Raw genomic sequence first — 23,872 nt, forward strand, 5'->3', positions numbered from 1 at the left:
TAGTCTGGTTAACTGAAATCCTTATGCAACAAAACTTACACATTTCATTCTTTCTTTTGAGATCATTGCCTTTCAAATAGAAAATGAAATTGCCAGGAATTGAGAAGAGAAAGGAGTTCATGCAGTTACATTCTTGTATAAATTCTAGTAGTAATAGGCAGAACAAATCAGAGATAAAAGATCAAAATAGTAATTCTGGCACATGACTGTTGTCGCCCGAGTTCTCTCAGGGTCTCTTGAGGTATCAGACAAACCATATAACATATTTGTATGTGAATTTATTATAGTTTATATTGTGGGGTTGGGAGTAACTCACAAAGAAACAAACACCCAGTGCCCAGCTCTGTGCCTCAGCTCAGAGCCCACCATTCCAGATCACCAGCCCACCACTCCAGATAGCTCCCGTGGCCTGCCCATAGTCAACACTAGCTTTTGTCCACACCTCGTAGGCCAGTAGTCTCACCCCAGGTCCGTAAATCTGAGGCCATTCCATTCTCGTGCCTGGCTGCTGCACTCTGGTCATGGCTCCGGTCCTAAGGTGGCTCAGAAAGCTCCTCCCATGGCTAGCTGTCCACAGTCAATTCTCCTCAGTAGGCCCTGCCCCTCAGAGGTAAGAGGCTGTTTCAGTAGGCCCTGCCTCTCAGAGGAAAGAGGGATACAACTGTATTAGCTACTTTTCTGTTGCTGTGATAGAAACACCATGACCAAGGAAACTTATGAAAGAAAAAGTTTATTTAGCTTATGATTCCAGAGGGGCAAGAGCCCATCATGCCATGAAAGCATGGTGGCAGAGGTGGCTGGAATAGGAGCAGAAGCTAAGCGCTCATATCTTCAAGCAGGAACTGAATGTGCTTTCCCCTGACATGCTTCTTCCAAAGCCACACGTTCTAAGACCTCCCAAAACAGTGCCACCTCATTCAAACCACCACAATGACTCTCATCCATCTTCAATCCTATAAAGTTGCAGGAAAGGAACTAAAACAAACCAATAGAAGAAAATGTCCAGTTCTGTGAACTCTTGATAGCCAGACACAAAGTACTGCATAAAAGGCTCTGTTTTGGGGCTGGAGAGATGGTGCAGTGGTTAAGAGCTGACTGCTCTTGCACAGGACCTGGGTTTGATTCCCAGCACCCACATGGAGGCTATGAACGTTCCTTAACTCCAGTTCCAGGGGGAATCCGACACCCTCTTCTGACCTCCGCAGCATTGCACGACACGGGTGTGCTCACATACATGCAGACAATACACTCATACACATAAAATAAAAATAATAAATAAAATATATTTTTTAAAAGGCTCTGTTCTAAAGACAGGTGAGTGATGGAAAGGTGTGAGGTCCCCCATTAAAAGCACTTCTGTGAGTTTGTGAGAGTGATGGGATGGTATGGGGCCCAGACTGACACACTGATGGTGTGTGTGCCTGTCTTGATCTCCATGTGCTAGTGAATCTGGGTGAGCCTCATTGGTTTTTGGTAAGTTTTCTCCTTCATTCAAGAGGACATTGCTAGAGTCAGGTGAGGTTGATTTTTTAAATAAAATCCCAGAGATTTAAACTCTGGTTAACCAATTTCTGATGAAGGCAGACCTTGTTAAAGATAGAATACTTAGGCATTTTTCAAAAAAATTTTTCTTTCTTTACTTGTGCCCCTCAATGAGAGGATTTTCTCCGGGATTTCCTGTGAGAACCAGTTGGGTTCCTGGAGCTTAGAGGACTGGAGGTGCTGCACAGGTCTCCTGAAGTGCGTCCCTGCCTGGCCATGGCTCTGGGGAGTTTCTGTTCCTCTGTGTTCTAGTTCTCTGAATCCACCTTTTTGGTTTTCCCTATGAAGATACTTCATTACAGATATGAAAATAGTTGTTGATGCTTTCATTTATTCTGATTTTTGCTTCTTGTTAGGATAGACTAGCAACTTCCAAACTATTCACACACATAAGAAACCAGAAATCTCTACTTTGGCCAGGTCTTGAATTAACTTTGCCCTGTGCTTCCCTCTGTCTATGCTTACAGTAAATGCTTAACTTCTGTGTGCTATAATTTGTCCATCTGTGAGATAAAGCAACTGGGATCAGTATTACACTTGACCTTAAAAGCCCTGGGAAGAAAGCATCACTTTGTAGTAATGGTGGTCTTCCTGTTTTTAAATGCTGTGATATTATATGATAACCAAAGACTTTTTATTTATTTAAATATTTTGATGTTTTGACAATGTCTTATCTATCATTAAAGAAAGATCTTTTCTGCATAATTATCTATGATACCTCAAGTGTGAAGAGGACCTAAGTAAACGCATACAGAGCCAGTAAGCACCTCACTGCCCACTGAATGGCCACGTACAATTGGAAACAAGTTGTCTAAGAGTCAAATGTATTCTATATTCCTGTATGTTAACCACTCCTAAGAGAATATATTACAAATATAAACTTTTTAAATAACAACTTAGAACATTATCAATGAAAATATTTGAGGATCAGAAATTCCCAGATCTGAAGTTTTTCCAGGCAAAACGTTTTCTGTAGATCCTTTTCTCACTAGGATGCATATGATATCTGACTAAAGGCCACAAGTCTCCTTTTCAAAGTAGAATCTGTTTTTATTATAACCAGAAAGAGCAAGCTAAACATAGTATTCTTTGTTCCAACTGTTATGTTTTGATTAGAGAAAGACCAACATGCCCCCAAAGAATCATTCTCTATGTCTGACTTACTTAGCTAACATTTCTATTTTGGGTATGTTGTCAAATGTAGCCAGAAATACTAATAGCCCCATGGTTTATAGTTCCAATCTAGTAGCCTCCTTCCCCACAAGGGTCCATGACACAAACTCTGGATACAACAGCCAGTCAACTAATCATTCATTCAGTAAACTTGTAGTCAATGCTGCTTTGGATATGGGCTGAATTTGAACCTACAAAGATTCATATATTGGGAACAAGGGCTTCAGGATGGCCATTTTAGGAGGTAGGGCCCAGTGGGAAGTTCATTGGTCATAATGGGTGAGCCTTGGAAGGCATTATGACAGTTGACATGGGAATCCTGAGTTAGTTATTATGAGAGAATTATTATGAAAGATCTAAGCCCGGAGCCTCCCCTTCACTTTGATTTCTGTAGGAATGATTTTTACAAAGTGGCCATAACCTTAACAACAAACAAAATGTTACTGTTTATAACATAAAAAAAGCTCACTGAGTCATCTGCTCCTCTTGTGACCTAGGCACCTGACCCTAATCCCTCAGGACCCTACTTTGCCCTCCACTCCACTGTGAGTACATGTGGGTGTGCTTTATTAATGTATGGAAGAACTGGAAGCATGTGTTTTTCTCATTGAAAACAGAAAGACTGAAAAGTCTGTCTGAAATTGTGTGTGATATTCGATAGGGATCAAAGGGCACGATTGTCTGATAAGATAAAGGTGGGCCCTAGCTTCTACTTCCCCAATTCATTCTGGAGATAATGTTTCAATAAAAGAAAATGTGAAGCCTGGCTCAGGAGCACAGCCCCATGAGATATCCGAAGGAATGGATGCTCAGAGTCCATATCCACTCTTGGCCTTAAAACTAATGCTTAAGAGCCAGGTGTTTCTTTATTCAGGTACAACTTTAATTTGGCTCAGAAACATCACAGCTTTCTGTTTGATTTTATGATCCTTTCTTTACATACGTATTTCAACCACAACTGCTGCTATGTTTGCATTAGAGCCCAAACCAGTGAGCTAACCACCTTGGACTTGCAACGTCAAGCATTTTTTTCCTTTATAAAGTATCCTGACTCTGCTATTCATTATAGTACTAAAAGAAGACTAATACAGTAGGTAGTATGATTAATAAGTAAATTTTACTGGGTTCCTTTGACATACTAGGTTTTGTATACTAAGCACCAGGAATACTAAAATAAATATTAAATACAACAGTCCTTTTCTTACTGTGGTCACAAGGTTCATAAACACCATTTACAAACCAGACCCGTTTTCTTACCCTAGTAATCTAGAAAGCATGAGCTGTCAAACCACCAAAATACATTCCTTCCAAAATTTAGAAATGTAGGAAGAACCTACATACTCTTCATTCTCCTCTGGTTTGTGTCATTCTTATATAAATTGACGAGACTCAGAAGAGATTTCCTGCCTCTTAACTGAAAGCAGGGATGATGCATAAGGGCTCTGAGCCGTTGCAGTTGTGTCCCCACCTGCTATTGCGCATCTTCATGACCCAGAAACAAGGAGAACGTAACCTGCCAGAAAGAAGAATGCAGCTTTCTCTTTTATAGTTTGCATCATTTTATTTCTGCCACCAAACTCGAACTGCTTTTTCAGTATATTTAGTTTGCTCCTGAAATACGGCAGGTGCCACTGAAGTGAAAGAAGACAGGAGAGTGGGGGAAAGGGCAAGAGCCCCAGAAGCTCCACCCACTTACAAATGTCCACATAGACCTCGTTTGCAAAGTGTTTTAGACTAAGCCCAGAAAATGGTGTAACCATTTTCCAGAGGAATGCCAGGAAATGGATGAAGATCATTTCCTCCCCTTTGTTCTAGATAGCATATTATTCATTCTGTTGCCGGCACCAAAAGATAAATTAGACTGTCTGAATATTCTTGGCAGAAGAGACGCTATAATAGAAAACTGAGTTATGCAGCATTCTGAGTGAAATGTAATAAGGCTTGTAATAGGCCAGATCAACTCCAAAGTTAAACTCAAGAAAAAGTCCTTTGCTCTCAAGTTACCTGTTTACATGGCATAATCTATTTTCTATTCTGGAATGAAGTCACAGTGAGAGCAGTTTTGACACTGCAAGTCATGTGCATCACAGTGAGCTCCATCTCAGTCAGTATGTGCTGAAGAAAAATGGGTTGAAGATGGATTAAATAAACTATGTCAGGAAACATGGGGTTAGCTGAGGAATTCATCATGATCACTGTCTTCTTAATATTTGTTGAACAAAATAATATTTATACTGATGAGATACTTTTTCAATTAAATAGTTTACAGCTATGGATACTTAGTCATTTAGGTAAATAAATCGTGTTCTGTTGAGATTCTCGGTTTTCATTGCTTTAAAACAAAAGTAAAATGAAACCTGATCTCCATGATACTCTCATTATTTGCCTGCATTTTTGGTCATTAGTATAATTCAAATTGTACTCATTGTACTTAAAGAGAGCTTACATTCCTCATGCATGCTTATTTGTTTACAAAAACTGTACTTACTAAAAGTAGGTATTCAATCCATATTATTCGTGCACAATGTTTATGCTTCATAGTTACACTGGACCCAAATTGATAATAGCTATTCTCAAAGAATAAGGTATAAAACTTAAAGAAAAAAAAGCCATGTTTTACCAATGGTGACTCAGAATTTAAGAGTGTGAACTGCTCTTGCAGACAATCCAAGTTAGGTCCCAACGTCCATATGACAGCTCACAAGTGCCTGTAACTCCAGTACCAGAAAATCTGATACTCTTCTGAAATCTGTGAGCACCTACACTCATGTGTATATAGCCACACACAGATGTATATACACACATAATTTTTAGGAAGTAAGAAAAATAAATCTTTTAAAAAGAAATAGAAAATAAGCTTACTTCAGTTGTACAGTGTCATTCTATCTTTTAGCAATTTGTGCTCAGAAAGACAGAGCAACCCTATGGAAATATATGGTGTCACATTGGAAAGAGATTCTCTGAATCCTCTATGGCAGCTTGAAGTGTGGAATAGCTCATAGTGATCAAGAAATAATCTGTTTCATTGCTAAGGCATGGCATGACTTGACCCCAGAAAGTGTCAAAATCTGGAGGGAAGAAGGTAGTCAGAAGGGTTTTAAGAAGAGGTTGGTAAAATCAGCAATACACAGGAAAGGAGAAGGTATTTTCAGGAATGAACTCCAGCAGCATGTTGAATGTTACTTGAGAAAGTGCCTCACACCTCCCATATCCTTAAAATGAATGTGTCTTTGCTATGAAAAACTGCCTCCTCTCTAAAATTACCTCATAATAAACCAGGTCCATTATTTACCTGTTGCTTAGCCCATAATTGCAGAGGTTGCTCTCAATTCTACTCTCCCTCTCTGTCCCCATTTACCAAGCAATTACCACATCTTAAGGGGAATATAAAATAAAAACACTCCTGCAAAGCTTTGTGCTCCACCCTCTGTCTCCCTGCTGTAATTTCTCTTTGTACACACTGAAGTCAGTTATCTTTTGGACCGAAGTGAATCTTTCCATCACTTGCTTAAAACCTTATGCTGTTTGAACAAAAGAAAACGTTCCTGTTAGGTTCCCACTAATGGGACCTCCACCTCCATTTTGTCTTAGACCACCCCACACCCTTTAAGTGCATCAACCACACAACTTCTGCATCTGAGCACAACAGTGTATAAGTTCAGTTTTACTACTGACAGTGGGCAGGGTGCCTTCTGTGTCTGATGAGTTCCATTAGCCTTGTTTGCTTCCCCACTATCTTCATTCTCCACTCCACACATCCCTTAAGGGCTTGATGGAACAAGAATGTGAGGTGGGAGGTGAGGAGATGCTGACGATCTATACACTAAGGACTTTCTCCAGTAAATATTTATACTTTTATCTCTATTGCACACATACCACAGTGTTTCAGTTGTGTAAGCACAGTGCTTTCTATGAAGAATATGCTAGGGAAATACACAAAGTCATAATGGAATATCAAAAGAAAAAATTAAAACTTCATCTGCTAAAAATATTCATTGATGACAAAAGAAAGAGGTGCCCAAATGCAAAGGAAGAGACATCCAGGGCTGAGCAAAAATCAGCTGCCGCAATGATAAGGAAATTAGCAAGCATCTCTTTTCTAAAAACCACTGTTCCTCTTTTCTCCACTTAATGTTTAATTATTGCATTTTGGCAGACATGTGGGTAGGCAGATAATATAATTCCTAACCTCTGCTCTGAAGAGGTGGAAAATAAAAGTAAATGAATTAAATGAATTTCCAGCTAAGTTTCAGAATAATTTAGGTTCTGCCGATCAGATATTTGTATGTGAAATTTGAATGTGGAAAACTGAAAAGATACTCATATTATGGTGCATTTAATGCCTAATCTGGGTACATTTTCAATTTTTAATATTAACTTTCAAAGACTTATTTTTATGTTTGTGTATACATGTGTCTGTGTCTATGCCACACCCAAATACATACCCACAGAGGTCAAAAGATGGTGTAGGGTGCCCTAAAGCTGAAGTTACAGAAGTTATGAGCCACCATGTACATATTGGGAACCGAACTCAGGTCCTCAGCAAGAACAACAAGTTCTCTTAACCACTGGGCGATTTCTCTAGCCCCTGGTTATAATTTATGTCCCTAATCTCATTTGTAATGTTTTTATTTTAACCCTATTATCAATGCTATTTTCATTTATGTATTTTTGTAAATCACTTTATGAATTTTTCGGAACAAACAATATTGAGCTTTTCATCTTTTTTTGGTCTTTTTGAGTCTCCCTGTAGCCCCAGCTGGCCTGGAACTCACTATGTAGACCGGGCTGGCCTCAAGCTCACAGAGATCCACCTGCGCTTGCCTCCCAAGTGCTGGGATCAAAGGCATGTACCACCATGCCTGGCAATATTGAGCATTGTTTTGCTATAGAATTTTGAGCAACATTATGCTTAATAAGATCTGAAAATCATCATCACAGCTGTATGACTTAAAAACATCCTAACTATTCTGATACTTAATAAAAGACATTTTATTGTCATTTTAATGTTTATTTAGTCATTAAAACATTGTTTTTTTTTGTTTTAATTTTAGATATTTATAAATCTTTTTAAAACTGAAATTTGTATCCCTTTGTTCATTAGAAATAAATGAATATATTATTAAAACATACCTTTGCAGAATATTAACTATTGCTCTTTCATTATATATAGTTCTACAACCTATAGTTTAGATTTTAGTAGTTATGTGTTAGTTTTCAAAAGAATTCCTTTGTGTCCTGGGAAATGGGAAAGAAAGTATATAGTTAAATACTACAATGAGGCTTAAGATATAGACTATTTCTTCATTGTAAGGCAGAAAGAATATTGTATAAGTCAAGTTTGGGGTTACTGTGACAAAATATTGGCAATAATCAACTTAACAGGGGGAAACGTTTATTTTGGCTCACAGTTGTGGAGGTTTCCATCCTTGGCCAAGATCTGTGTTGCTTTGGGTCTCTAACGTGTAATGCTGCAAGACAATGCCACCCAGCATGGAGGAAACTACTCACCATGGTGGCCAGAAAGCCAAGCATAGAGAAAGTGTGGATCCCAGTGTCTCAGTCCAGTGCACATGATCACAAGAAAACGTCTTTCCCTGGGCCTCACATCAGCCTTCAAACAGCACTGCAAAACAAGCTATAATAAGCACTGTGAAGAGGTGCTCAAGCTTAAAATACATGGGGAAGAGAAAAAGTTTTTTTTTTTTTTTTTTTTTTAATTCAGTAATTTTGAATGAACACAAATTTCTCAATCATTATATGTTTTGAAGGAGAGAAGAAAATCTTGGAAAAGGTGGTGCTGCTCCCCCTTGTCTCGAGGAAAAACCCTAACATTTGAGAATTACTCAGAGAGCTAGGTACTGTCTTGGAGGACCCAACTTTGCTACATAAGCACATGGCTTCTAGGTATTTAGAAAGAGTGATCAGTAAGAAACACAGATCTTTGTACCAAAGCTCCCTGGGTTTATCTGAGTATTTGGGATGTCTTTCTTATATTGTTGTTGTCAGGAAAATAAGCATAGACTGCAAGGAAAACCCCTAACGGGCTGAATAGAACTTCCTAAAGAACTGTCATTAGTTGGGCAATGCTAGTTTGTTAATGAGAAAGGGTCTCCCTGTTGCCCCAGCTGGCCTGGAACTCACTATGTAGACCAAGCTGGCTTCCATCTAGAGTTCCTCCAATCTCTGCCTCCAGAGTGCTCAGATTAAAGGGGTATACCACCACACCTGACCCTGAGCAGAGCTTCTTAAAGTGATCATGTTGAGCCTCTCTTGATTCAACTAGAATGTCACAGAGAAACAGCTTTGAGTATGGACTTTATTTTTTCTCATTTACACTCATTTATAAGCATAAACGAAATGCAAAAATAAGAGCTATGATCTATGGACACACGAAAAATGCCTGAACTTTCTGCAATGAACAGCATTCTGAATTCGGCCTTTTAAATGCTTGCTTTCTGTGACCCTTTCACCTGACTATTAATAGTCCCACTGTAAAATAGTCATTTATTGTTTTATTTATTCCTAACAGTTAAAGATATAAAACTATTTGAAACAATCGCCTCACTTGTATTTAAAAAAAAGCAAAAACAAAAACAGCTGCCATCCTGCTGAGTGTGCTTAGCACCTCCTGGTGCAGTGGGCCTGAGTACAAAGCCATTGTGAGAAGAGAGCATAGATTCTGCCCCTCTGTTCTTTTTGTTCTCATTTGCAAAAGTATGGTTTCCCCATTACAACTTCATAGCAATTATTTTCTATTATTCATTCACTTAGAAAAGCCTAGAATATCCACTTAAAGCACACAAACTACAAAATGTAGCAACGTGCTAAATGTGAACAAACTCTAGGTTGTTGTTTTCAAACCCTTTGTTAAAAAAAACTCTCACTTGTACTTCATCACACTGTGAGTCTATTCGTATCTTAAAAGTTTGTGAAGATTGATATCACTTATGTATGAAGATCACTATTTAAGGAAAAGTCTTTGAAATTTTTTTGTCTGTCCCTAGTCATTAGCACCTGGGATGCCAGTACCTTGCTTTACAGACCATCACTTTTCTATCACTGGCAGATGAGGATAATACAAAGCATGATTATTAAATTTGCAGATAGATACACAAAATAGAAAGGACAATTAAAATGCAGGATGAGAATTTAATTAAATTATCTCTCAAGATAATAGAAAATTGGAGGACATGGTAGAACCTTGCACAATATGAGAAAGGCTGTACACAAATCTTCAGAAGAAACTCCCCTGGAGTTTTGGATGAATGGTGGTGCACTTAAACACTTGGCATGATATCCAGTTCCTAATTGTACTGAGATTCTGAGCATTCATGAGATAGAAACTATCGCAATGTGTGTCTAGCTTGTTTTGCTGTATTGAATTCACAGGAGCCGTTTTCCAAGTTTTCCACACCTCAGCATACTTATGCAGTGATGAGCTTTTTGATTTGATCAAACTGTCTTGAGCACTTTTCCTCTAGAAGGAGCAATCTAGAACTGTTTTCAGATTTTTTTTTTCCCTAAAACTTACATAATAATTAAAATTGGCTGGGACTTTTTATTCTGGGAAAATGAAGTATAAGAAGACCCAAACATACCAATGAATTAGAAAAGAAAAAGATTGTGAAGTACATTCAAATTTCCAGAAGATAAAACTAAAAATCAATGTATCCACATCGCTTTTTAAATAAATGTAAGAAAAAAATTAATCTTTATAAAGCTACACAAATGGACAGTGCTTCTTCCTGTCTAATGAGGTAAAAAGAAGTGTTTTAGAGAGACAATGCTCCTTTGCATAGAATGTATACAAAAATTGTTTCCACTGTGTGTGAGGTAAAAATCACCCTGCTTTTATAAATTATTTTATACATGGTAAAAACCCAATGTTTGTATTGGTTTTATGGTGTTAATTGTTTCACTTAATGCTATGCAAATAACTTAGATCAAAATGTTTATTTTTCTAATTTAAATACTACATGCTCCTTACTCCTTGAGTACACCAGCATACATCACGTTATTTCATCTTTAGTTCATGTGATTCAGATGTGAGTGAAATAATACATGTGAAAAGAAGTACTCATGTAGGGTGATTTTGCATATGAAATAAAAATTTGGAACAAGAATTAGAAGTAACATATTTTGTCTGATACCATTCCAAAAAATTTTATATTTATACCTTAGTTTGCATGTCTATGCAACATAAAGAATAAAACCAGTAAATTCACAAGAAATCTTTACCCATATTAGTTCAATAAAATTCTATTACAAAGGTTTTATTGTAAAAATATATGATTATAGTTAAAGAAAATGAATTCAGAAATATTTAGAGGTCTCTAAAAGAATAGCTATGTTTCCTTGTCTAGATATGTTGGACAGATTATTTTATCTATTGTATATAATTAATCCACAATATTGCATGACTTAGCCAATCAGAATTTGATCATTAATAAATTCTACACATGGGATAAAAATAGAACACCAGTACATGTTTTCTAGGGATACGTAATCCACTAGATCCTTCTCAAAATACATTTATGAATGTATTTCTGTGTAAAACCAATTTATATTATCAGCATAAATCAAATTTTTAGGTCAAATGAGAATTACATTCTAATACATGAAACTTAACTAAAAATACATTGTAATCCATGAAATTTGGTGGACTGCTTTTCCCTTAGAATTCAGAAAATAATTTCCCTACTAGATTCTTTCTAAGCATCCTCTAAAAAGATATCTTGAACGCATATTATTAAGTGTAACATTCCTGTTTCCAGGAACTTCTACAAAGTGAATTAAGTTTATAATTGTTGGAAAAGAGGCTTAACATTTGGTTGTCAAGAAAGTTTTCTTCCTGATAGCTAATCCCCAGGTAATCTGAAGAAAACTTTACCACAGCTGAATTCTTCAAAATCTGCTTTTCTCATGAAATGACCTTTAGAAAGCAATTTACTAAGTGCACATAGAGCTCAGTGCCTTCCAGTAAGTTCTGTTTCCTACTTAAATAGAAGCATAGCCTGAAGTTAGCATTACTAGAATCAGCTATTAAATTCCATTCATTGATAAATCATTGAAAAATTAAAGCGTTTGCGTATTTAGCTCTGTTCATCCAGTTGACAGCAAGCAAGCTCCTTGGACAGGGCATTGTGCTTCAGCTCCGGCGATGCTGATCTTGATGTCTAGGTGCTTTGTTAGATTCTTGTCAGCTTTTCTTTCTCCTATGGAAAGACCTGTACTGAGTATTTGACCCTAACCGTTTTGTCAAGTTTATGGAAATTCAACAACCACATTTTACAGATCCACCATACTGACAATTTTCTACTTAATAAGAATTTTGGTCTTCATTTTTATTTTTCATGCCATGAACATTCAGGTTCATTAACACATTATGACAGTCATTGATTTGCAATCCATCATACTTTGCTAAAGAACCTGTTACATTATTGGTAAATATTATCAAATTTTATACAGACTTTAACACAAATTTGTTCTTCTTTATATTTAAGGAAGGCTGACCAAAAACAGGAATAAGAAAACTGTTAATGTGAACATTAAGTCAAAGTCCTAGAAACTAATTTAAGTCAAAGTCCTAGAACCTAATTTTTAATTTATGATTTCATTTTCTCAGAAACAATTTAATAATGGAAAAATATAAAATCAAATTTTTATTCATTATGCAAATTTAAAACAAAAGCCATTTCCCTTAGTACTCTCACTAGAGTCAGTATTACCTCTGTCCTCAGATGAAAGGAAAGGTTGCAAGCTCTGAAGTCAGACAGTTTTTCTTTAAATACAGAACTGTTGCCTTTAAGACTGCAACTGACACTGGAATTTTTAGCATGCTCTAATCACTCATGGGTCTTGAAAGCAGCTATTACAATATGATATGAAAGTTAGACTGTGTGACATGAACTTTCCCCAAACCACCGCTGACAGCCGCTCTCTCAGGGCACTCATTTTCTTCTGTGTTCGTTGAAGAGAAGAGCGTGAAGCTTCCAAATTCTCACAAAAGGCATTTTCAGCTAAAAATAAACTGAATGTTTAAAATCAGTATTTTATGAAGAAGAAAACTTGTGAACGGAATGATTTAACAAACTCAAAAATTAGAACCAAAATGCAAACTGTGAGAGAGAAAAATAACATAATCGACCATCTTTTAAAGAAATCTACAGAGACCGATATTAGCTTTAAATGTGTATCACTGAGTAAAGCTTCACAGAATTCTGTAAAATGGAGTTCACAGATCCAAGCCAGACTTTTCAGCTGAATTTGATAACAATGAGTGCAGTGCATCTCTACGGATCTTCTGTTCCAGTTTGTTAATCAAGGAAAACAATCTTTACTATTTACTCAAACTTTGGAGATTGAAGATGGTTTCAGGTGTTTTTATCTGACAAAAATGACCATCTGTAAAAGAAAGAAAATAGATTTCTAGCAAGCTGTCCTTTAAGATGAAAAATAGTTCAGTAGAAGTATAATAATAATAATTAATAATAACCCAGACAACAAACTTTTTCTTTTGAAATTTGTATTACACCGATCAGTTTCTGATTCTTTTCCCATCATCCTTTCTTACTGTACATTAATCCGGTACACAACTGGCTTAGCAAGCTGCTGAGACAGAGTATTGTGGATAGATTAAGACTACACCACTCCAAAATACACCTCCTGTAAGGAAAAGATCATTTTCAGAAAAAAGTTATCGAGAATCAGCATACAAGGAATTTAGGGGGTGTCTCTACACACCCCCACTTGCCTAAAACCAGCCACCAAGCTCCTTTGGAAAGGGATGAACTTCCATTTGTAAAGTTAACCTGCTCCTGAGTCTGGACATTCAAAGTCACAGAATGGAATCGGCGTAAGAAATCCTACCAAACACTTTTATTTGACAGATGCTTTCTACTTATCTTCCTATAAATTACTAACCTAGAAGCTTATATCCTTCTGTCTGGTCACTTTCCCACCATTCACAGCACTCTGCTAAAATGACATATGGTCCCCCAGGATGACAGTGTCAGCCCTCGAGTTTTCACTTTTCTGTAAAGCCCCCATGTACATTAAATGTCAATAAATTTGTACACTGTTCCTACCATAAATATGTCTTTTCGTCACATTCATTCTCAGAATTCAGGAAACCAAGGATGGTACAGGAAAATGTTTTCTTTCTCTACATCACCATTGTTTAATTAAGGGGTTATATTATATTAATGTCATAAAATATGAGACTATGTTCATATTTGCATGATCTTGAGAGATTTTTTTACTATACTCCATGTTAAGTATGAGGTATTTTATTTTGAGTTTGGATACTTGACTATAAAGGAATATTCTAAAATGATGTGGTTCCTGATCCCCCAAAAGACCAAATCCTGAATGCTGAAATTAAGAAGGACAAAAATCTCTGAAATCCAAAAGTCCTAGAGACCAAAATTGTGAAAAACATGTTCTTGAAAAATTACAATCCTGACTGTGGAATCTTGAAAGCTGAAATTCTGTAAACCACAAGTAATGTTCAGAAATTCTAATTGAACGGGAGAAAAGACTACGCAGAAGTAAGAGGACGTCTAGGCAGTTTACTAGTGAGCTTCAGTTGTACTTGAAAGTGCCTAATTTTTTCATCCTACACGATTTCAAACCCTCCCCACTTTTATTGAGAGAAGGTCTCACTGTGTAGTAGCCCCCTGCTGACCTGGCAGCTATCTGCCTGCCTCTGCCTCCCTAGTGCAGGGACTAGGACCAAGCCCAGCATCATGCTTGCCTTCAAAAATTATTTCCATCTGAGGATAGAAAGAATTTGGCAGGCTCTGTAATCTTCCAAATCAAAGACATTTGCTGATAAAAAGGTTACATTAATGTTTCAAAACACTCGCGCAGATTTACTTATATTGCATATTATATATGTAGTAAATTCATGTATGCATATTCATACGCTCTGTTCTTGATTAACAATTTACCACAAATATGCAGTTATTATATTTACCACTTGATCCAACATAGACAAATTACTGCATGCTTCACCTTACCTAACAGATGGCACTTTAAATAGTCCCCATTACTATTATGTTTTTTGAAAATCAAATACATATAACACATGTCCTGTTCAGTCTGAGGCATCTGCATCATACAAAGACGATCATCATGGTGTCTGATGAACCACATCACAGGACTTGGGTCACAGCATTTCCAATGACACAATTGTAAAGTAAGGTACACATGGGGACCACCCATATGAACATATGTATGTCATGATTTATTGTGTTTGCTAACACGGGTCACCTATACATAACTGTAGTAGTGCACCTGATTACACAGGCTGACAAAAATATATACAGTGCTGCCTATTTTACTAAGAGTCTATGAAGTGTTTTCACATGTGTTTTTGTACAACTCAAATATCATTTTAAATTTTTAATAGATGTCTTAAATTTTTTAAAAATATTTTTTACTCAATCATATTTTGTTGATTTTTAGTCTTTCAGGATTTTTAACTTCAGGAATTTAGAGTTTAGGCCTTTTGAACTCAGGTTATAACATTCAAATTAATGGCATTTGAAACTGAATTTTTTTAGAATCTTGGTTGAAATCTTTTTATAAATGTTTATTATTTCTTCCCTGTGGAAGACATAATTTTAATACTTTAACAGTTTAATATTTAGGAGCATCATTGTTTCTTTTTCAAAATATGTTTTTAATTATTATTTTTTACTTTATTTGTATGAGCGCATTGCCTGTACACATGGGTGTAAGTTCACCCATGATGTGCAATGCCCATGGAGGTCAGAAGGTGGCATTGGATCCCCTGGAACTGGAGTTACAGATGGTTGTTAGCTGCCATGTGGGTGCTTGGAATCAAACCCAGGTCCTCTGCAAGAGCAGTCAGTGCTCTTACATGTTGAGCCATCTCTCCAGTCCCCATTGGCTGTTTAAGATTTATTTTTACTTTATGAGTGCTTTGCCTGCACATATATATGTACATCATGTGCATGCCTGGTACTAGCAGAGGCCAGAAGAAGGCATTGTATCCCCTGGAACTGCAGTTAAAGGATGGTTGTGAGCCATCATGTGGATGCTGGGGATCAAACTCAGGCACTCTGCAAGAACCACGCATGCCCTTACTGCTGAACCATCTCTCCAGCCCCCTTTTCTTTATCTTTCATTGACAACAAATCATTTCTCAGCAACGAGACTATAACTAAAAAATAGTGATAAAAATCACAAACCAAATTTGTTTTCCACATTTTCTACTATTTTTATCTTTATGTTGAATCTGTATTTTGTTTATTTTTAATAGAATGAATGCTGATCAAGAGGAAAAGAAGTAACAGAATTTTAAATGTTATTTTTTACATAAATAACTGTATCTGAAGGTAACAAGATTTTTCTTCCTGGAAATATATCTGTACAATATATATTTATGTCATTTAAAACATTTTACTAATATATACAGTACATATTTGAACAATAATCAAACATATATGAGATATATCTTATAGACTGAGGTTATACCTTTTATATTATACTAAAACACTGAAATGTAATTTCTGGTTCATTGCTATGTTATATCCTGTATCTGTATTGTCTTTCTGTGTGCACATTCATCCTCAGAGGTGCACGCACACATGTGACACAGCATTTGCTTGATTACCATTATAGTTTTCCTTTGATAGCATAATTTTTATAAACAAAAGCATCAATAACTAAGCCAGATTGGCTTTTGTCTTCTGCCATATGGAGTATTTCCAGAGATTAATAAATAATAATCACATAGCTATTCCTGGAAGTTATCACTAGTTTTCAGTTCCATTTCTTCTTGTCTGTCAGTGCTTTAATCACCATGTAAAAGAAGCAGAAGCACCGAGATGAATATCAAATGAACTGTACAAAATAGAGAAAAATTGATTAACGTAAGGTTTTAATCTGAACAGTTTTAAAACACAACCACTCTGTGAAAGTTTAAAATAAAAGAGTCAAAGTAAAACAATTAAGTTCAGGGTAGGACTACTGGGTGAGGGAGTCTATGTCACAAGAAGCAAATTAGAGACTGTGAAAAGTCAAATATTTTCATAAATGAAAGCAAGTTATTGTTTCCCTAAGAAATTTCTTCCTGGAGAATAACTGTTTTAATGGTACTAGAGAACAACTGTATCTAACAATGGTAACTGTGCTGCCTCAGTTTATCTTCAAGGAGGATATAGGAGACATTTCTAAGATTTCAGGAACAGAAACTCTGATATGTGGCTATGGTTAACAATAAGTGTTCACATCTAACTGGGGGAAAAATTACAATCTAAAGTCTATTGGAAAAAATGTATAATGGCTTCCTGATCTAATATAAGGCCTTTGCGCTCCTAAAATATAGTAGAATCAACTTTCCTAAAAATGGTAAAGACATTACAGCATATCCCCATGTCCATGAGTCCAAAACAAAAGGAAAGTTCTCTTCAGCACTTTATATATTTCTACAATTGAATATTCATTCGTTTCAAAGATTTATTTTTGATAACCTAGAGTATCACTTCTGAGAGAGGCTCACAGTCTATACGGGAAAATTTTAAACAATGAAGATGTCATTTCTTTTATATTTGATGAATTCCTTATAACTTTGCTTCAATTATTACTAAAATTATTTAGTAGTTGACATTGCTTCAAAATGCTGTCAAGATTTCCACTGCAGCTGTTACATACCACTACAGTGTACCTACACTAGCTAGCATCCGACCCCCAAGAGAACTGTGTGCGTGGACATCAGGAGCTGTTACATACCACTACAGTGTACCTACACTAGCTAGCATCGGACCCCCAAGAGAACTGTGTGCATGGACATCAGCATCTGGTTTTCATTCTTCACATCAGTACAAAAGAAGACTGTAGATGATCTCGAAAAGCTAATGTCCACATGCACCTTTTAAATATTTCTTATTTTAAACCTACGCTGATTACAAGTTTGCTTATATAGATTTTAGGAGGATTTACTTTTTTCTTTCTCACTTTGCTTTCAGCTCATTTTCCTTTTCAAGTTTAGCCCTCTCAGGAAAGGCAGGCCACCTCAGGGCAGGAACACGATTCAAAAGCAGAAGTTTCCTGCGGATGAGAGGTGCATGACTTTGGGCTGTGCCTGCTGCTATCAATCAGTGTAGATATACTGGGAAGACACTAACATGTGGACATTAAAACACATCAGTAGAAAAGTGATTAATTTGGATATAATGGTTTAATAATAATTTTGTCTAAAGTATAAGACCTGTATAAGGTCTACAGTTTATTTTAGCTTTCCGTACATATATACATGAATACATGTGTGTATATATATATATATATATGTACTGAGAATAAGGAAAACGTATGGTTTTTGTTGGTTTTGGCCTTTCTGAGACAGGGTCTCCCTGTAGCCCCAGCTGTCCTGGAACTCACTATGTAGAGCAGGCTGGCCTTGAACTCACAGAGATCTGCCTGCCTCTGCCTCCCACACCCGACGAGGAAAACATATTAAGCCTGTAAATGAAGATTGTTGTGCAGGGCCCTGGAGATGTGGCATCGAGTTCCAATAACTCAAGCTCAGTTTGCTCTGTGGTTGGTCTGGTTACAGCTGCCTCAGGTCTGAGTTCAGCTGTGGAGTCAAACATTGAAGAGTCTCCTTGGGTCTAAAGCATCTTTGGTTAATTTACTGAAAAGGTCATGACTAGCAATAGCATTGCTCAGCTCTGGAAAGACAGTAAATGAGACTCCAGAGTCTACGTTGTAGGGAAAGGAAAGACTTAAGACATTTTTCTTATTTTCTTTAAAAAAAAAATTCTTTGGAAACACAATTGTAATCATTCACTATAGAACAATTTTTATTATACATACCAAAGCTGACTGTTACAGAAAGGAATTCTTCATATTATACAAAGTATAAAAATTAACTTTTAAATGAGAGTCACAGATGGTCAGCATGATTGTCAGAACCTTACTATGTTAAAATAGATTATTTTTCTCCAAATGTTCATGTGATTTAACTAAATTTTCTGTTAAATGAACATTATAAAAGCGAGACATTCTATTTCTAAAACCATGTTCTACTTTCAAAGAAGCAAACTTCAAGCCAGGGTCCTATAGCTGGTAGCTGAGGGAGGTAATTAACCAAAAAGATTAAAGGTGAATGCCTTCCCTTCAAGGAAGCACCACATAAACATTACAAAATGTTGCCCAGTTTGCTGTTTTTACATGGAAGCCTCTTAACTCTTCCCTCTGTAGCCATGATACTGCTAACCTCAACCCTTCTTTGCTCTTAGTGAAACTTACATGATTTTATCATCATAGATTACTTTGAATATATTAGAATTTGACAAGTAGGATTCAAATAAATTTTTCTCTCTGAACAGAAAAATCCTTACAAGCAAAGAGAGAGAAACATTTTTTTTCAGCAAGACTCAACTCAGTTCAAAGTAATCATACCAATATGTTACAAATTGAATATACTTCCTGCTTCAGTGAGAAAACCCACAAAGTGCATAAGGCCTCAATGCTGGTGACATTTTGGTTTAAATTATTTTCTTTTGTAGACCGTGTGTGTTCTTTCTTTTGACAGACTACAGATCTCAGGAAGGCTATTATGTCTTTAGATTTGCCTCCTTTAGGGTCAGTGGGATAATTATATGAGCTTGCACAGCAAGTTGGTTGGTGGTGTATTTATTTAGTTCTTAAGTCAGTTTTTATGAAAGAAAGGTGGCTAATAAAATTGCATAATCAGATCTCCCAAAACTTATGGCTGCCTGGATCTGCTTTAACCACATCACCTGGCAGAGTCTTATCTCAGAGCCAAGAGTGCCTGGGTCTTGGCTTATCAGCTTGGTTATGCTTTTTCATCATGGCAAGTAAAGTTTACCATTTCCTGAACCTCTCCATACTTGTCCTTACCTTGAAGAATTGAATTATTTTAGTTAAACTAAGTATATAAATCTCAAGAATACTGTCAATTATTCAAAATTAAATATCAGGCATGTGTAATAGTCTCTGGATTAGCTTAAGTAATATATAAATACATATGTGAGTAAAAACCTTCTTTGAAAGGAGTAGTTGAGATGCTACCAGGCATCACACCGTATCGATTCCTTTTTACTTTTTCTTCTTTGGCAGATTTATTCCTAAAGCTTATTATACTTCTGTCTTCCTCAGACTCTTAAAATACACGAACATTTACCAATTACCAAGCTCTCATTCAATCAACATGGAATTTTGCCACAGCATATCTAACCCAGGGACTGTGCTTTTGCCTTAGCATCTAACACAATAAAGAGCTGTTTTAGTACTATTTTTCTACAGTAGATTCAATAAATATTTCCTGAGTAAATGAACCCTCCTGCAACACACTACTAGTTGTAAATAGTCATGCTATGAATGACTTTCTCCTAGGATGTAAGCTGAGCTTAAGGGTAAATAAAGCAACATCAGCAGCTGCACAGGCTGTTAGTTACAAAAGTTCTTTTATGAACTTGTTTTGACTGCATTACAAAGCCAATACTTTTAAGTAACTTTAAAATATTCAAAAATAAAGAGGCAGGTGGAATACTGAAGTCAATATGAAATATCATTGAACTTGGAAAGCTCTTTTTTTAAGTCTGATTAGAATTTGAAAACAGGTTCTCTGGAGATGATTTTGAAGACACATGAAAAGTTTAGATTTGGAGAAAATTACACATTATTGTTAATGGAAAATTTGGATTATTGCTTTTCTTTACAGAAAGTGACTTTTTAATAAAGGAGAGCAATGATGGGTTTCCATTAAGAACACTTATTTTTAAAAAGCTGTCAACAGTTTTTAAATAGCTACTTTACTAATTTGGATAACCGCTTTTGTGTAGTTGGTCATTTATCAAATAGCATGTTTTCAGATCCTCTGAGTGGAAGCAAGAATACTGCAAATGAATAGACCAGTAGAGTCCTCTCCCCCTAGAAGGAAATGGAAGAGAGTGGAGTACAACAGTGCGGGATGCCACTGTCCGATTATACACTAGGTGCCCCCCCCAACAAAGCATGTAAGAAAACATAAGCACCTGCTACTAACATTCTGGAAAAAAAGATTTACATGGAAATTACAAGGAAAACAGAGAGAAGACAAAACAGTCACCATCCCTGTAAACGGTTTCCTGTAGAAAGTTTTCCTCCTGGAATTGAGTCTTGCCAGGCCCCACCTGCACCAAAACAAGACCTTCAGTCCTGCATTCTTCCTCTGTGGTCTGTGCATACTTTCTGTTGTGATTTCTCTAAAGATTTCCCCCAGTTTCTGCCCTTTCTAATCTAGGTTCTGGTCATCCATGTAGAATAACTGACATTCAGGAATCTTCTTTCCTTCTACTCACATCAATTTCACTGCACAAATTTCTTAACTCAATTCCTAAACTGTAAGTTTTTCCTAAAATGATTATTGAGATAGAGTGTATACATCAAAGTGCACAAATCATAATTATGTCTTTTAAGTCTTCAAAGTGAACATTTTAATGAGTGTGCTCTATAGAAAAATAGAAGTAGGTAAGCAAGAGATGTCAACTCTGAGAACTAAGAACTCCGGGCTCTCGTCACACAGCACTGTCACCGCACACCAGGCTCAAGATTTAACTGCGTGTATTAAAAAGCTAGTTCTTTTTAATTTATATTTTCTCAGTCTCTTTCTTATGCCCATGGCACTCCTCCTGTTCTCTCCAACTCTCTGACCTGTTTCTTATTGGGTTGTGTGATTGTGACTATTTGAAAACTTTTCAGAGGTTTTTGACATAATCTGAGAGCTTCAGATTTATATATAACAAGCAGTTCCTCCAGCTGTGTTACTTACTTTTTCATTAATCAAGTGTAATTTCCAATCACTAACAGTTTTTAATTTAGTCATAGTTTTTTAATTTATTTTCCTTTTCTACTTCTTTTTTTGGGCATGCTTGCTTAGAACAAAATTTATTTCCCCTAGACGTAATGATGGTAGATATTATAGTCTTGCCTTCTTGTTAATATTTTCAATATTGGTAAAATCTTAAGTTTTCTAAAGATTCTTATTTATTTAGATTTATTCTATGAGTTTTATTTATGTATATGTATATGAGTGCACGTGTGCATGTACACCTGAGTGCATGAATGTCCACGGGGGCCAGATCTGCCTTTGGATCCCCTGGAGCTGGAGTTACAGGTGGTTGTAGATGTTGGGTACTGAACTTGGATCCTCTGGAAGAGCAGTACATTCTCTTGATCACTGAGCTGTCTTTCTAGCCTCATATTCTTTGTTCTAGTATTTGAGACAGTGTTTTTTGAGAGTATAGCACAGACTGCTCTTACGTTCACTATGTTTCTGGGACTGGCCTTGAGCTCCTGCCTCTACCTCCCAAGTGTGTGCCACTATACCCTGTTAAAAGATTCTTTATAAAACTATCATGTTTATCCCTTTTAGTGGGAAGAGTTATTATACTTTATCAAATTTTGTTCAATAACATTTCTTAATTTATTGAAATATGTATGAAATTTTTCTTCTTTTTGTAGTAAATTACCTTAACTGGCTTATATATTTAAATTGAACCTTGCGTTATTACACTAAAGTCCTTTTTTATTTATTTTTTAAAAATTTGTTCTTGGAAGACTGAAAGCAGGATTGTGGAGATCTCTATAACTGCTCCTACCTTGGAACACAGATGGTCCCCTCATTCATTACTAGACAACCAGAGTGGAATACATTACTTTAATCCAATTAGTAACTTGAGTCAAACATAGGTTTGGGTTTTTGTAAAATTTGACTTTTTGGCTTGTGCGTTCTCTCCCAGAACAGGTTTATACTAAGAGAAGGGAAACCATCTCCAACAGTTTCTCCAAGGACGTGTCAAAACCTCAGAGAAACAGATTAGAAATGTCTAGATAGCCCCATCAAGAATTTTTTAAATGTAAAATGTAGCATATAAATGATGGAGTATTGATGATCCTAAGACCACCTGTTCCCCTAATCATTTTAATGAAAATACCTATTCTTGAAAATTTTTGTTATTTCTTTAGGTTTGCCATCATTAGTGTCATTCATTGTAGCTTAAAGAAAAATTTAAAAATGAATGCATAGAGATTCATCATTTGTGTTTCGGAAAGAAGAGGAGGTGGAAGCCAGAAGCAGAGTTCACCCACTACAGCCAGTCAGTATGTATGATGAGGTAACAGCGTTGCACTCAGCAGGATGTGGTATTGGCTCTGGGGAAGAGAGAGGCCAAAGTAGGATCAGAAGGGGCCTGGGATTCAAAACACCTCCAAATCTGAGACTTGTTCACAAGTCATAAAGGTCAGAAAACTGCACATTGAAAGTGCAGGGTGAGCTTTCCTTCTGATAGATTTCTAATAACAAATTCCTCAGATGCCTCTATGCAAACAAGAATTTTGAATAGAATGTATTTTTTCCATTTATAGTGTATAAGAAGGTGGCAGTATATCTGGCATCAACATGTATAACATAAAGTTATTTTCACTTTTAGACTCATTCTAGCATATCATACAAGTAGATGTCTAATAAACTGACATTGACTTACTTTGGGAACATTTTCTTACCATAATATTTTCCAGTTTAACTTGATCACTGTTTTTATGAGGTAATTTGTAAGGAAATTTATAATTTGTATGAGTCCATTTTGTGGTACTATAATACAGCCCCTGAGACAGGATAATCTGTAAAGTAAAGAAGTTTATTGGTTTCTAGTGCAAGAATAGGTGCCCCCATCAAGGTGTTGGCAGATGTAGAACGTGGGAGGACCTGACCTCTCCTCCAAAGGTCCTTCCTCGAGTCTCTCTTCCCATTTCTACTCAGCAGCAGAAGTGTAAGATAGCTCAGATGGGCCCACTCCCGAAGCCCTTTTATTAAGGCAGTAAAGCCTCCAGTGGCGATGGAGGCCTCCCAGTATAATCAATTTTTAAAAGCCTTTTTTTCATCTGGGAAGTGGGTGTATAATTGAATAAGATGGTTTGTGATGGTCTGTGTGATATACACACACACACACACACACACAAAATCAACAAATTTTTAAGAATGTATTATATTTGAGGAGGAAATTTACATCATGCTAATTAGTAGAGGTGATAAACATTACCACTGAAATCTACCCAATGACTTTATAGACATACACAGGCACCAAGGATCCAAGTGCAACTGATTATGACTAGTAATAAT

The sequence above is a fragment of the Nannospalax galili genome, unplaced genomic scaffold (assembly GCF_000622305.1).
Source record: "Nannospalax galili isolate Female #2095 unplaced genomic scaffold, S.galili_v1.0 scaffold550, whole genome shotgun sequence".
Lineage (NCBI taxonomy): Eukaryota > Metazoa > Chordata > Mammalia > Rodentia > Spalacidae > Nannospalax > Nannospalax galili.